The 13,754-nt window shown below is 41.7% G+C and overlaps 1 protein-coding gene across 6 annotated transcripts in view; it reads right to left on the bottom strand.

Moving 5' to 3' along the window:
- LOC144799967 (beta-galactoside alpha-2,6-sialyltransferase 1-like) overlaps nt 1-13,754 on the bottom strand; it is a 419,348-nt gene that overhangs the window by 351,448 nt on the left and 54,146 nt on the right. The window lies entirely within an intron of this gene.

Here is a 13,754-nt window from a genome sequence, read left to right as displayed (position 1 = left end):
TCAACAACATTTGAGACGCCCCTTGCGAAACGCCTCTCACGTGGTGCAAAACTTCAGGCTTTTTCCATGATGCTTTGTATTGGGCCTCAGACGTTAGAGTTGACCTTGCTTCTCAGTCTCTTCTCCGGCCCGCTGATACCCCTTAAACATTCCAGAACCCTCCTCCATGTCTGGGCCGTCTACTGAACAGGCCTCTATTCATTCACTTATAATTGGATCCCCCCTTTCCTGTTGCAGACAGATATCTGCCGCCAAGAACCCAACTCTCATAGACTTCTAAAAAGCTTGCAACATTTCTCAGCCCAGACATGTACGTGTAAATCAATGCTAAAACATTTCAGGCCTACAATATTTCACATTATGGTTATAGCATTCAATTTCTTCATTTAATTAAAGCATGTTAAAACTCTTATTCTATTATTTAGAAAACATTACTCTAAATCATGGCCCATTAATGCAATGACCAAAAACGTTAAACAATCTGTGTCGTGAAAAGAAACACCTTCCCTTTTAGCTCCAGCTCTGGCCCTGAGGCCTACCACGTTCTGCGTTTTACCACAGACCATCTTATATGTTAACAGCTACACGACATAGATTCAAAATAATCACGTCTAATAAAATCATATAATGTCACACATTTCTGTATTAGTTCCACTTCTACTTAAATCTCTATATTAGCTATACATTTAGAATATAATTTCATATACTATTAGCACTCATGGCATTTCTCTTCATGAATTATGCTCTCTATAGGTAAATGTGATGTACTCATATATTTATATCAGTTTGCGCTCTCTCAGCTGTCTTGCCAGCAATCACGGGTTCTTTGCATTGCAATGTGTATGCTTATGCAGTGTTATCAAATGCCACAGTATCCTGTTCTTAATGGGAAATAAACCGACATAACCAGCTAATCGAGTCTTTCCTCATAAATGGCGTTGTTCATACTTTTAATTAAATCTTGTCTGTTCTTTGGGCGTTTTTCAAGACAACCAGGACACCCGTTTCGTTGTTTACTGAATTGAACACAATTAAACGGGGCACAGTTGGGGCTTTGAACAGGTGTTAATGTATTTTCCACAATCTAATTCCTTAATGCGGGCTATTAATCTATATATATATAAACGAAAGTATGTCTGTCTGTCTGTCTGTCCTTTATGCATTACTACACCATTCATCCGATCGCCATGAAACTTTGGGAAGTTGTTGAGTACACTCCCGCGAAGGTTTCTGGCATAATTTTTTTTTTTAAATATCGGCCCCCCAGGGCCCTCATAATTTTTTGAATACTGATGTACGCACCAGACGGAAAAACAACAAATCGTGTATCCACAAGCACTTGAATAAATAAATAGAATTAAAACACCATTCCTCCGATCGCCAGGAAACTTTGGGAAGTTGTTGCGTACACTCCCGCGAAGGTTTCTGGCATAATTTTTTTTTAAAATATCGGCCCCCCAGGGCCCTCATAATCTTTTGAATACTGATGTACGCACCAGACGGAAAAACAACAAATCGTGTATCCACAAGCACTCGAATAAATAAAGAGAATTAAAACGACACTTTAAAATGTTTTCCATATTGAAATGAATAAGTTTCAATAAAAATGACACAATGTAAATTGAATGTTATCATAACGGGTTTCCTTAAATTTTCTTTCTTCGGAGATTGCAGCAACGCGCGACGGGTACGCTAGTTATACATACACTGAGGCCCAACTGCTGGGAAGACAGCGCAGTCCACCTCCCAAAGCCATCCAAGCTGGGATTTCCTACCGGCTGGCGCTTTTTTTTGTTTTTTGCAACTACGTATCAGTGCCAGGAAACCCAAGCACCTTCACACGGAGGGTGGGCTCATTCAGTGATTGAGAAGTTTTCCCAGGGCACTCTGATGAAAACTCAAAGGATAATGGGATCCCATCTCACCCTCCCTTACCCCTTGTCCTCCAGTCCATTTTTCCTTCACCTTACTTAGCATGGAATATTCCTACAACTTTCTTATGTGTATCGCAGATTTGGTAGCAGTATGCGCACATATTTAAATATGTCAAACACTTTTGCAATGACTTCATTTTTTATAAGTTAAATGAGTGATATCATAGTTTTAGAGCTTATGTATTCGATATTTTGAATTTCAGGTATTTTTGTATCACTAGGTACCCGAAGCCCAGCTGCTATCCACGCATAAAAGCAATGTGCAAGCTCAGTAGTGGGGTGCATTCATTCGGTATTACAGAATTCGAGGAAAGCAAAGAGGCGTGCTCCATATAAATAAGAGAAATTTCAGATTCATGCACCATATTTTACATGTTGAGTTTGTTGGCTAAAGTGATATATGGTATTCCAATTGCCTAGGTACATTCATGCAAATGCTAAATCGCCATTCACCATATTATGTATACCACGTGCTCTGGTGAATGACCACAAACTGCTTTATTCCGTTTTTTCGTTTTTGAATAGTCTCTCTTGGCTTCACACTCCATATTTCCAAATGGGTATAGGTAAACAAAATAAATTCTACCAAGTGGAGGGCAAATGAGAGAATGTACTAAAAGATTAAGCTAGTGGCGTTACCACAACAGTAAATTAATTTATATTGTATTTGAACATAGGTCTACCTTTAATGTAGTGTGCATTATAATATTTATTTGTATTGCACATTTTTATAACATTACTGATTTATAACAGAATTCGCCCATTAACACATATTCCTGTTTTATCATAAATATGTTCCAATGAAAAAAAAAAATCTGGATACAATTGCAGGCCTCCGAGTGGTGCCAACAATGCTTACCGCCTGCCACTGTTCAATCAATCAATTAGTCATTTGTTAAGCGCACTACATACCCGCGAGGGTCTCAAGGCGCTGGGGGGGAGGTGGGGGCCGCTACTGATCGAACAGCCAGGCCTTTAGTGTCCTCCTGAAGGTCAGCAGGTCTTGGGTCTGTCGTAGGCTCAGTGGGAGGGTGTTCCATGTCATGGAGGCGAGGTGGGAGAAGGATCTCCCGCCGGTGGTTGTTCTTCGGATGCGCGGGACGGTGGCGAGTGAGATGTCGGCAGAGCGTAGCTGGCGGTTGGGGGTGTAGAAGGAGAGCCGTCTGTTGAGGTAGGCTGGGCCGGTCTTGTGGAGTGCCTTGTGTGTGTGAATGAGGAGCTTGAAGGATATCCTCTTGTTGACAGGGAGCCAGTGCAGGTTTCTCAGGTGGGGGTGATGTGGCTGTGTCGTGGTACATCGAGGATCAGTCGTGTCGAGGCGTTTTGGATGCGCTGTAGTCGATTGATGAGCTTGGTCTTGGCTCCCGCGTAGAGGGCATTTCCGTAGTTGAGTCTGCTGCTGACGAGGGCCTGGGTGACTGTCTTTCTTGTATCTGTCGTGATCCATCTGTAGATCTTGCAGAGCATGCGGAGGGTGTTGAAGCAGGAGGAGGAGACGTCGTTGACTTGCTTGGTCATTGAGAGCGTTGAGTCGAGGATGATTCCCAGGTTGCGAGCGTGGTCGGTGGGGGTCAGGGCTGCCCCCAGTGCCGTTGGCCACCAGGAGTCGTCCCAGGCTGAGGGGTTGGAAACGAGGATGAGGACCTCCGTCTTGTCCGAGTTCAGCTTCAGATGGCTGATCTTCATCCAGTCGGCGACGGCCTTCATTCCTTCATGGAGTTTGGCTTTGGCGGTGATGGGGTCCTTGGTGAGGGAGAGGATCAGTTGAGTGTCGTCAGCGTAGAAGATTATGTTGAGGTCGTGCAGTCGGACGACGTGTGCCAGCGGAGCCATATAAATGTTGAACAGTGCCGGGCTGAGGGAGGATCCTTGGGGTATGCCGCAGATGATCTCAGAGGCTTTGGAATGGAACGGGAGAAGGCGGACGTTCACATAGCTGGTGCAGGTAAGCTCCCCCACTGACGATTACAATTTGGGCGTTGCGCGGGTTGCTAAGGTATGCATCGAGCTGCCTCTGTCGTGAACGATACTAGCAGACATAGAAAAATATCTTTATTATGATAAATATTATCACTATTATGTACCAGTAGAGCTCTGCCACAGTCCAAAATTATTTAAAACTGCAGTGGTCGGTAGCCAGCATTGAGAAAGTTGAACACCAAGCCTGAGATTTGTGGGAAAAATTACAAGATGCATGTCAAAGTCCTCTGGACTATTGGTAGCAATTCTCAACACTCTTATTAGAGGAAAACGCCACCCGCCAATCAGCCAGAACAATAATAGTGAATTGGTTTCCAAGAAACATCTCAGTGCAACTTACATTAGCCAAAAAAAATTGAACAATGCTCTGAGGGTATTGAGAATCAACCCATCTTCAAGCGTCGGAGTGAGACTTTACCAAAACTAAGGATGTTATACAAAAAAGCAGCAAGGTCCCAAACGAAAATAGAGTTTGACCAGTACTGGTGTAAAATTCTCCATGCCTCTAAACGCAAAGACTAAAGAGAATTCTGGAAGCTAGAAAAATAAATTGAACAGCAGGAAATTTCAACGCTCGACATTAAATATTATAGAAAAAACCTAGAGCAAACACCTGGACGGCATGTACTGGGGTACAGTCATTGTAACCGGATCTTTAAAAACAGCCAGACAAAATAACACCAGTGAAGACCTCTCTAGGGTGATCCGTCCTAGAACAGTGGAAATAATCATCAGCAACAGTCGTCGGAATGGCCTACCTCAAGCTCTTTATAAAGAGCACATGCAATTCTGGGGGGAGAATCTGACAACATTATTTAATCATATCCTGATGAGTCAAGAAGTTCCTGATAGCTGGAGGGGATCAATACTGGCCAATATTTACAAAGCTGAACAAACATCGGACCCTGCCAATTATCGATTATTAGCTCTTATGGATTGTGAGGCCAAGTTTTCCGCTAAATGTTTGCTGGGCTAATTCACGTACAGGGTGGAATCTAAAAATCTGCTGCCTAGAAATCCGACTGGGTATATTAAGGGTCTTGGTACATCAATCAATATCCAAATGCTGGCACTTAGTATTTAACAAGCAAGCTCAATGAATCTACACTTGTATTTTGTTGACTTTTGATCTGCTTTTGACGTGGTGCAGAGGACTATCCTCTGGGTTAAGCTATCAAAATGGGGAATTTATTCTAATCTCCTCAGAGGGATACAATTATTGTACACAGATACATGGACAAGAGTTAGGTTGGGTCAAGGCACAACAATTTTGAAAAAAATACCAACAAAGAATGGCCTAAAACAAAGCTGTCTTGGCCCCTCTCTTGTTCAATTTGTATCTTGAGGATATTTCTCCTGATCTGAACATCATTAACTCGCACTCCCCGTCTGTGGCCAGCTTTAAGGTATCCCACCTTTTGTACGCTGAAGATAATATCTTTCTTAGCTACAAAAAGGTGGGGTTTCGGGGGTTAATTAGCACAACTGCTCTGTACGCTTCATCACGCGGGCTAAAAGTTAACCTAATCAAAACAAAAATGATGCTAGTGACAAAGGGAATAGTACGCCACCCCAAAATTCTGTATAGAAGGGATTGGGCTGGAGTCAGTACAAGAGTACAAATACTTGGGGGTAATATTTGACGCAAGGGGCTCATTTAAGAACCAGTGTGTTGCGATACAAAGAAGGAATAACTCCTTAATTGTGAGTTTGCTTCCCTGAGGAAAGCCCTTTAGGGCCTGTCACTCAAGCCTTTACTACAAGTCATGATAGCCAAACATGTTCCATCTCTGACATGTGACGTGGTGATTTTGAGAGGACAGGCCGATAAAACTATAGATAATCTTGCGGTAGGGGCATATCTTTGCCTATTTAATCTCCCACAGCAGGCGTTGTCAGCACAAAGCCAGCTAGAGATTGTCCATAGAAGACAACATTTAAATATTTTAGGGGCATATTTGAAATGTGGTCGTAAACTGAGACTTGATAGTAACTCAACCCGTATGGCAGTCGTCTGGGAGGTAGAAGCGACTGAAAAAATGAGAAAGCTCATGTATATTTTGATTTGGGCATATCTACTTTCAATGCAGAACAATTGTGGGTCCGACCTCTATTGCAACCTGCATTAACAGAGTGATTAATGGGAGTAGTAAAAAAGTGTCATCACTGTTGGTCAGAGGGGCGCTAGTGAAAAGGTCCCACGCGTGGATTGTGATTGCAATTTATGGCCATTTAAAACCCCAGAACTATCTGGAGGTCTGAACGACTAAATGCAAAGCTAAAGCTCTTAAGGCTCCGGTTGGTTATTTTCCATTTCGAAGTCACCTTCCAGCGTGGAAAAGATTGAGTAAGACACCGGCATGTTGCCTCTGTAATTACTGCAGAGAAGACAATCGGCAGGTTTGCAGGGAGAAGAGTTATGATTTACTGGAAAATTCTTAAAGTTTGTTGAAATTGCAGTGGGTAAGTTAGCTAAATGTGCACAGTAAGGGTTTTCGTACCACACCATTTTATCAATTTAGGAATGATTCGCTTGGAATGAAGAATAATCAAAGTAAGATTCGTGCTGGCACATTTACATATCAGTATCTAGAGCCATGTGAAAAATACGTTCTTATTGACTGTAAAGCTATGAGTTGATTTTACAAATGGCACGTTGCTCTTTAAAACCCTTATTTGATGTAAACTCACTACCTAATTCTAATAATATTAAAAAAAAAAGTTTGCAAGTTTTCTGGTAGGCCATACCACAGTAATTCATTTTGTTCCCCCTTTGAATGGGATTACTTATAGACTGTAGCATGATTAATAACTAATAGAGGGACTAGGGCACACTGCGGAATACAGTGGAAATAGTAGGTGGAACAAGCCCCTCGCAATTGCACTTAGGCAGTACGTTCTCAGGTAGATTTAAAAATGGGATGGACAAACTATAGGGGAGTGCCTCTCTCTCTCAAAGGGGTGTGTTCAGTGTAATTAAGAGTTTGGTTTAAACTGGTAAACTGCTCATCTGTGCTTGGCATTCCGTGCCGCCCGACTGGATGTTGCTCTCTCTTTCTGTTATTGCATGATCCTGATATATAACACAACGACTTACATTACACCTAAAAACAGCCAGAACTATTGACTTTGTCAATGGTTGTTAGTTTCATAAAAATAAGTAACAGCAACTGTGTTATATATATTAAAAATGCTTTACCTTAAAAGTGATGACACTGTGAAATAACTATAACGCGTCTCCTTGAAGTTACATCAAAGGCCGGTGAAGGGTGGTACAGCTGTAGAATTAAGATTTTTTTTCACTCTGAGGGTGAGGGCAAAACTAGAGTAGGCTCGAATGGAACCAGTCTAAGCCCCTTGCGCCTCTTTTGCGTCACTTTTAACGTGGGAACAGTGACGCAAAAGTGGCGCAAGTGGCTTGTAAATCTGCCCCCTGGTTTTTAGAACTGCCAGTGATGAGCACCGACAAGACTCTTAGAACCCTGCCCTTTCTCATTTGTTCTGTTTTTCTCTCTAGTGCTCGGGTGGAAATGCAAGTCCCGACCCCCAAATGAGCGCTGGTACTCACAAACTCACATCTGGAATCACCGGCACAAATTAAACGCGGCGCACATACGTTTTCCGTGAGAGGTCTCTCGTGCCGCTCTGCCAAATAACAATGGTTTGTGTTGCACTATAGCACCCCCTTGTGGCATTGTGTGATTATTCCTATTCTATGGCATTCGCCATCAGCTAGAAAATTAAAACTAGACGGCAGTCAGAAATCAATGAATTCACAAACCTCTAAGTGAAGATTTCCCTATTTCCTTTTTTTTATTGCAAAGGCCAGGAACGACATTTACAAATATACCTACACACTGTTGGTGCATGTTCGACGCCCCCGAGAATCACACATTGTCATGACCAGCATAAAAAAGCTATGGGAACAGTGATCCTAACATCAATGGTGGCAGGGCCAGTGAGTGGAGAGGACTGGGCCTTGGCTAAAAAAGACGAAGTATTCTGTAACTATTGTGTTGGTGTTTACCCGTCAGGTAACTGTATCTAAAATAGCGGAGACATCGTAAATAAAAAGTAAATGGACGTTCAAGAACTGGTGTAAAATTCACTCTTTTATTTCACGAAGCTCTGACCTCAGTTGGTTAATGTCATCGATGAATCCTGGGTGGTGCAGCGGGGAATAACGATTGTTTACAGGGCCAAAGTGGGGAACCCAAGGCAGACTTGGCCAAATGATCAAAACAGCCAACTCCTTTCCTCTCTTTACTCTGTCTCTTTCCACCCACCCATCCATTATCTCTCTCTCTTCTCTCTCTCTCTCCGGAATAAACGTCCGGACGGGCCCTGTTTGTGTATTTAGTGTATTTATAGCGCTACAAAGTCCCAGCGTGTGACAGAAAGCACAGTGAATATGTAAGGCATTATTTTAAAACTGTATTACACTTTGTATAAATAGTTTACTTCAAAATGTGGAAAAATAATTTACTGTTAAAAATAAAAACAAGTGCTTTCGAAATATATATATATATATATATATATATATATATATATATATATATATATATATATATATATATATATACATAATCAGACTGTAGCAAGTGCAGAAAATGTTTATTTGTCAAAGGAGTCACTCCAGAACTCAGCTCCTAATGCCCATACTTTATCTCTCAAAAAGAATAAGGGGCATATTATCAAGCACGGCGTTAACATTATTGCCGTAGAGAATTCCCATAGAAGCTCATGTTCACACCAGAACATGGGCTTCTATGGGAATTCAAAAGGGCGTATTATCAAGCCCATTATTGCCGCTTTAGCCGCTACAGCGGCGATAATGTTAACGCTGTTTCTTGATAATATGCCCCTAAATATTTGCCAGAATGAAGATTCAAGCGACTACATTAATTATAGACCCTAGTGTCACCTGAGCTGTCTTTCCATTGGCTGAAAAACCAATTGAACACGTATGCATTTCTTTCAGGTAGCATCACCCTCATGAGAAGGCTTGCTTCTTTAGCTCTCTGTCTCTCTTTGTTTCACAGCAGAGGAGTCCGTCATCCTGTCCCTTTCAGGACAGAGGCACCTGAGGGTGGACATTAACCATTAAGGAACAGCTGTGTTTTCAACAAAAAGCCGGAGAACTGTTTTCCTAAAATGAAAAAAGCATGGGCATGGCGTTCCCCGTAGATCTCACCCACTTCAACCTTTGGTCATCACACAAATAACGTCAACCAGTGCACAAGGCCTAAAACAACAAGTGGGGTACTAACCAAGTTAGGCAGTATGCAAGTGACATCATGGCACATGACATCACAGTGTGTGGCATTGCACATGGTATCACAGGAAGTGATATCACAGAGAGTGGCATCACAGCCCATGACCTCACAGGAAGTGACATTACAAGAAGTGACATCAGATCTTAACACCTCAGACATATGTTTAGCAGTTCTAACACGAGTACACATGAGTGCATTACAAGATTTAACAAGTGAGACTTTGAGTCAGGGTTGTGCCAAAAAAGTGGCGCAACCCTGACACCTCAACGTATCCATTTGGTTTTTTTAAACTCTCGCACAAAGACATCGGCCGCAAGGAGAAATGTGGCAGTAAATCTGTTCAATTGGCTGCAAAGTCTGCATTTTAAAATATCTTATGGTGCTAAGGCACCTGCTGCAGAGATCTTTGTGTGCCCGGTAAATCTCAGGGGGTAATAATAATGGTAAAATAACTCTGGAGGTTAATACATTTGCTGATGAGATCTGTGTTTTGTCCAGCCCCAGTTTTGAATCAAAGTAGCATAGATGGTTAATGTGTCTCCTGCGAAGCACAGCATGTAACATGCAGATGACAGATTTTTATTTTACGTAAATGGGTAAGTGGGTTACTGCTTTTGACACAAAGATAATTTTGTTACTTGCAGTTCATAAATTTAAATCCTTCTAATATGGCACAGTGAGCTATGAAGGGCATGTGACGCCTACACATTATAATCCTCATTGTCTTATTTAACACATCCTGTACATTGATTTACACACATATTATTTTTTGTCAATGCATAATGTGTATATGTGAAGTAAAGTGCTCTGCATTGGGATGAATAGCATTATAAAAAATATAAAACAAAACAGTGGTATTTAAATTGGTATTTGTGTGCATACTGGGACAGAGCAGCACATCTGCCATTCTTAGAGTCTTACATATCTGTTATTTCCAGGGACTGAACAAAGCCAAAAGCATAACTCTCTTAAGTACATGTGAAGTGATAACAAGCTGCGTGCCTTTGTTTCCCCTCCATTTTATTGAGGTGTGAGGATCCAGATAGCTCCCAGCCAGGATACTCCAACAAAAGGAAGACTGTTGGCCCTACAGAAGTGTAATCTTGATCCTATCTGAAATAACTTAGGAGTGCATTATAATCATATGTAGTCAACACTCAAATATCTTCAGTGTAAAGAATGGTACTAATGGGAGTGGGATATTGCATATGTAAGGTGCCCCACCTTGAAACATTCATTCATAGAATCTGATTACCAAAGATTACGTGACAATTTACATATTGATGTGACGGGAGAAATTACCACAAAATTTCTCATTGTGGGATTATTAACGAGGATGTGTGCAAACGAGTATTTGGCATTCATACGTATAAATAGAATGAATCATCGCGGTGGAATGCTTTGTCTCATTTTGTTTCCACTGCAGGTGTGGATAAGCTTCATTATTTAGAGTAAAGAAGTTTTGTCTTATTAGATAGCAAGGTTTGAGAAGGAGTTAGCCGAGGGAATCACAGTAACTAGCGAGGCGAGGAGTTCTCATGGGAGAGGAGAGGAATGACCAAGGACGAGAGAAGATTACAATTTATCGATGTGGGAAAGGTGTGAAAGTATCCAGTTGTGCCAGAGCTTTAGAAAATTACCAAAGAAGAAGCCACGTGGGAGTGTCAGCTCGACTGCAGTTAATATTATGTGCTGTACTTAGTGAGGGAGAGAGAGTCCATCTTAGGCTTTTACAGAGAACAGACCTATGCTTCTGTTTGAGTGGCTTTAAGCTACTAGACTCTTTGTGTGAGTACTTCTACTACAGACTCTGACTGCTGGCACCTTTCTTTCCTTATTTTACGTACCTTTACAGGAATTTTTCAGAATAAGGATGCCACTTTAGAATAGTGTAGGGAAAGATAAGTTTGCTCATGCTTCTTAAGGAGAACCATCTGATGACATTTAATGGACAATTATTTTTCCCCTGATCGGTTGCACCATAACTTTAGAGTTAGTCATTTGCTTTGTACTATAGTGTACAGCTCTTCAGGAGATTTGGACTTGTTCTGACATTTCTGTATTTCTATATGATTATATTGAAATTGAGTTACATTGACCTATTTCTAAATTTATAATTAAAACTTACTAAACTTATTTGTCGAGTGGATTCCCATGTGGCCATATTGGTTGCACTGTGATGATATCTTAATTAGTGACAGTTTCCTTCCTTTGCCTCTCATGGTCACACTCAGACAATTTTACAGACCTGCTAACTCTTATGGATTCACTGTGTTTCACACAATATCGGATTGTCTGGGTGAAATCAGTGGGCTGCCTGGCAGACGGGGTGCCCTGTCTAATTTCAATGTCCATCGTTTTTCTAGGTGAGCTTACCATGGATCTAGACCTTTCCCAGAACAAAGCCTTATGTAGACATCCCACCTGATATGGAAGTACTATGGGGGATATTAGCAAGAAAAGGCGATAATTATCGCTAACCGCAGTTAGCCCGCCTTGTCTTATAGCAGTCTATCGCGGGAAACTATCGCTGTGTTAGCGCGTATTACCAACACGCTGCTAACAGGCGATAGCTTCCCTTACCGGCTCAAAAGTCCGGCGATAAAATTAGGTCAGCAATAACAAAAGGAGTGCTATCTGCGGTTAGCGATAAATATTGCTAACATGCTTTGAGACAAAAAAACGGCTGCTATTGCCCCAAAACTCACGCTACGGCCCGTTTGCTGCAGCTTGCTAATAGTGGGATAAAATCATCGCCGCTTTAGCGGAAAACAAGTGCAGCTAAGGCGGCAATAGGCCCTTGATAATATGCCCCTATGGCTGGAGACTGTATCATCTCCTTCTAGGAGGTGAACAGAACTATAGTGTGGCAACAGGAGAAAGCAGAGGAGAAAGAGGTGATCAACCTCGGAAATTAAAGACCCCAATACTAAATCCATGGGTGATGTCAAAAGGTGCACACACTTACACCTCAAACTCTGAATGGTTCACAACTTTAGCTGAAATATCCAATATTCCAGGGTTATTTCCTGGAGACTGTGGGGCATATTATCAAGAAACAGCTTTAACATTATTGCCGCTTTAGCGGCAGAAAACTGCAGCTAAAGCAGCGATAATGGGCTTGATAATACACCCTTGTGAATTCCCATAGAAGCCCAAGTTTTGGTGTGAACATGGGCTTCTATGGGAATTCTCTATGGCGTATTATCAAGCCCAATATCGCTCCTTTAGCTGCAGTTTTCAGCCGCTAAAGCGGAAATAATGTTAATGCCGTGCTTGATAATATGAACTGTATTCCCTCACCTGCTGCCTGCATGTTAGTAAGTTTGATAATAGTGTTTACTATATATATTCATTTTTCATCAATAACAATTTGGATGCATTTGACACCAAAAGAATAGAAGCTTTCATTATTCATCATTCAACAAATGCTTCTAGAGATACTTAATAGCTGCCCACCCAACAGCCGTAACAACATGTCCATTCCTTTGGGATACTGGAAAACAGCTCCTTCTCTCAGCAAATCCCTAATACAGAGGTGGGATATAGTCCAGGTTGCTTGTGGGGCAGTAAGAGAACAGCATTACCATTGGGCTGGTCCCCTAAGTTGAGTTGCCAATTTAAAAACGGCAGCCCCGATGTTGATGGGCCAAGGCAATGCGTCAGCGCATTGTTATCATCTCCTCTTCGCATGAGATATAAAAGGGGCTGAAGAGGCTCAGTTTGTAGCTTAGTCCACAGGGCCACCTCTTCCTGTGGGCCTGAAACAGGTTGGGATGCTTTAGGCACTGGTTGGTGCCACTGGTGTCCTTCATCTGTGGGCTGATGGGCCCTACTCCTAGAGGCGGGAGACCAAGAGTTTTGTTGAACTCCTGGGGGCCCAGTGAAATGTAGTTTGAGGCAGCATCTCCATAGAGTTGGCTTACACCTTCCAGCAGGATCCTCTCCAGATCGAAGAGATTCCCTCCGCCTTTACGGCCCGCTGCGATGTCACACTATTGCACTTCACTATCACCTCATGTTCCAAATACAACATTTTGATGAAACGGTTGATATGTGTGAATCTACTGCTTCTCCATGTTGTAAGGCTCATGTCTTTCAGCAGAGAGACCCTGTTTTAATTTCAGTTTGAAGACATGTATTATTGAACATGTAACAAGTGATGAATTGATATTTCATGAAAATGCACATTTATGGCAAGTGCTTTTATCTGTAAATGTATAATGAATATGTATCATAAGCAAGATCAACCAAAAACACATTCAGTGATCATTTATTAACTATTTGGCTTAGAAATTGTTCCAGGAATGTCAGAAATGTTATGACTGTTTTCCTCCATAATTCTATTATTTAATCACTTGCTTTTAGGCTCCTTTCTTTTAGTTTTAGGATTTTAAACACATATAGGACAGGTTCCATTGTAGCTATAGTATCCATTTAAGTTAGCCTGTCCAGCTTGTTTACCTTTTCCCCCAAATCCATCCTAGGTAATGGAAGTCACCATCTTAGACCATGAAGGCGGCTATCTTTGACAATGGAGTCTGCCGTTTTTCAGCAAAAAAAG

The sequence above is a fragment of the Lissotriton helveticus genome, chromosome 12, assembly GCF_964261635.1.
Source record: "Lissotriton helveticus chromosome 12, aLisHel1.1, whole genome shotgun sequence".
NCBI lineage: Eukaryota > Metazoa > Chordata > Amphibia > Caudata > Salamandridae > Lissotriton > Lissotriton helveticus.
Note: the sequence above shows the minus strand (reverse complement) of the source record. Positions and strands in the feature narration are given on the sequence as shown.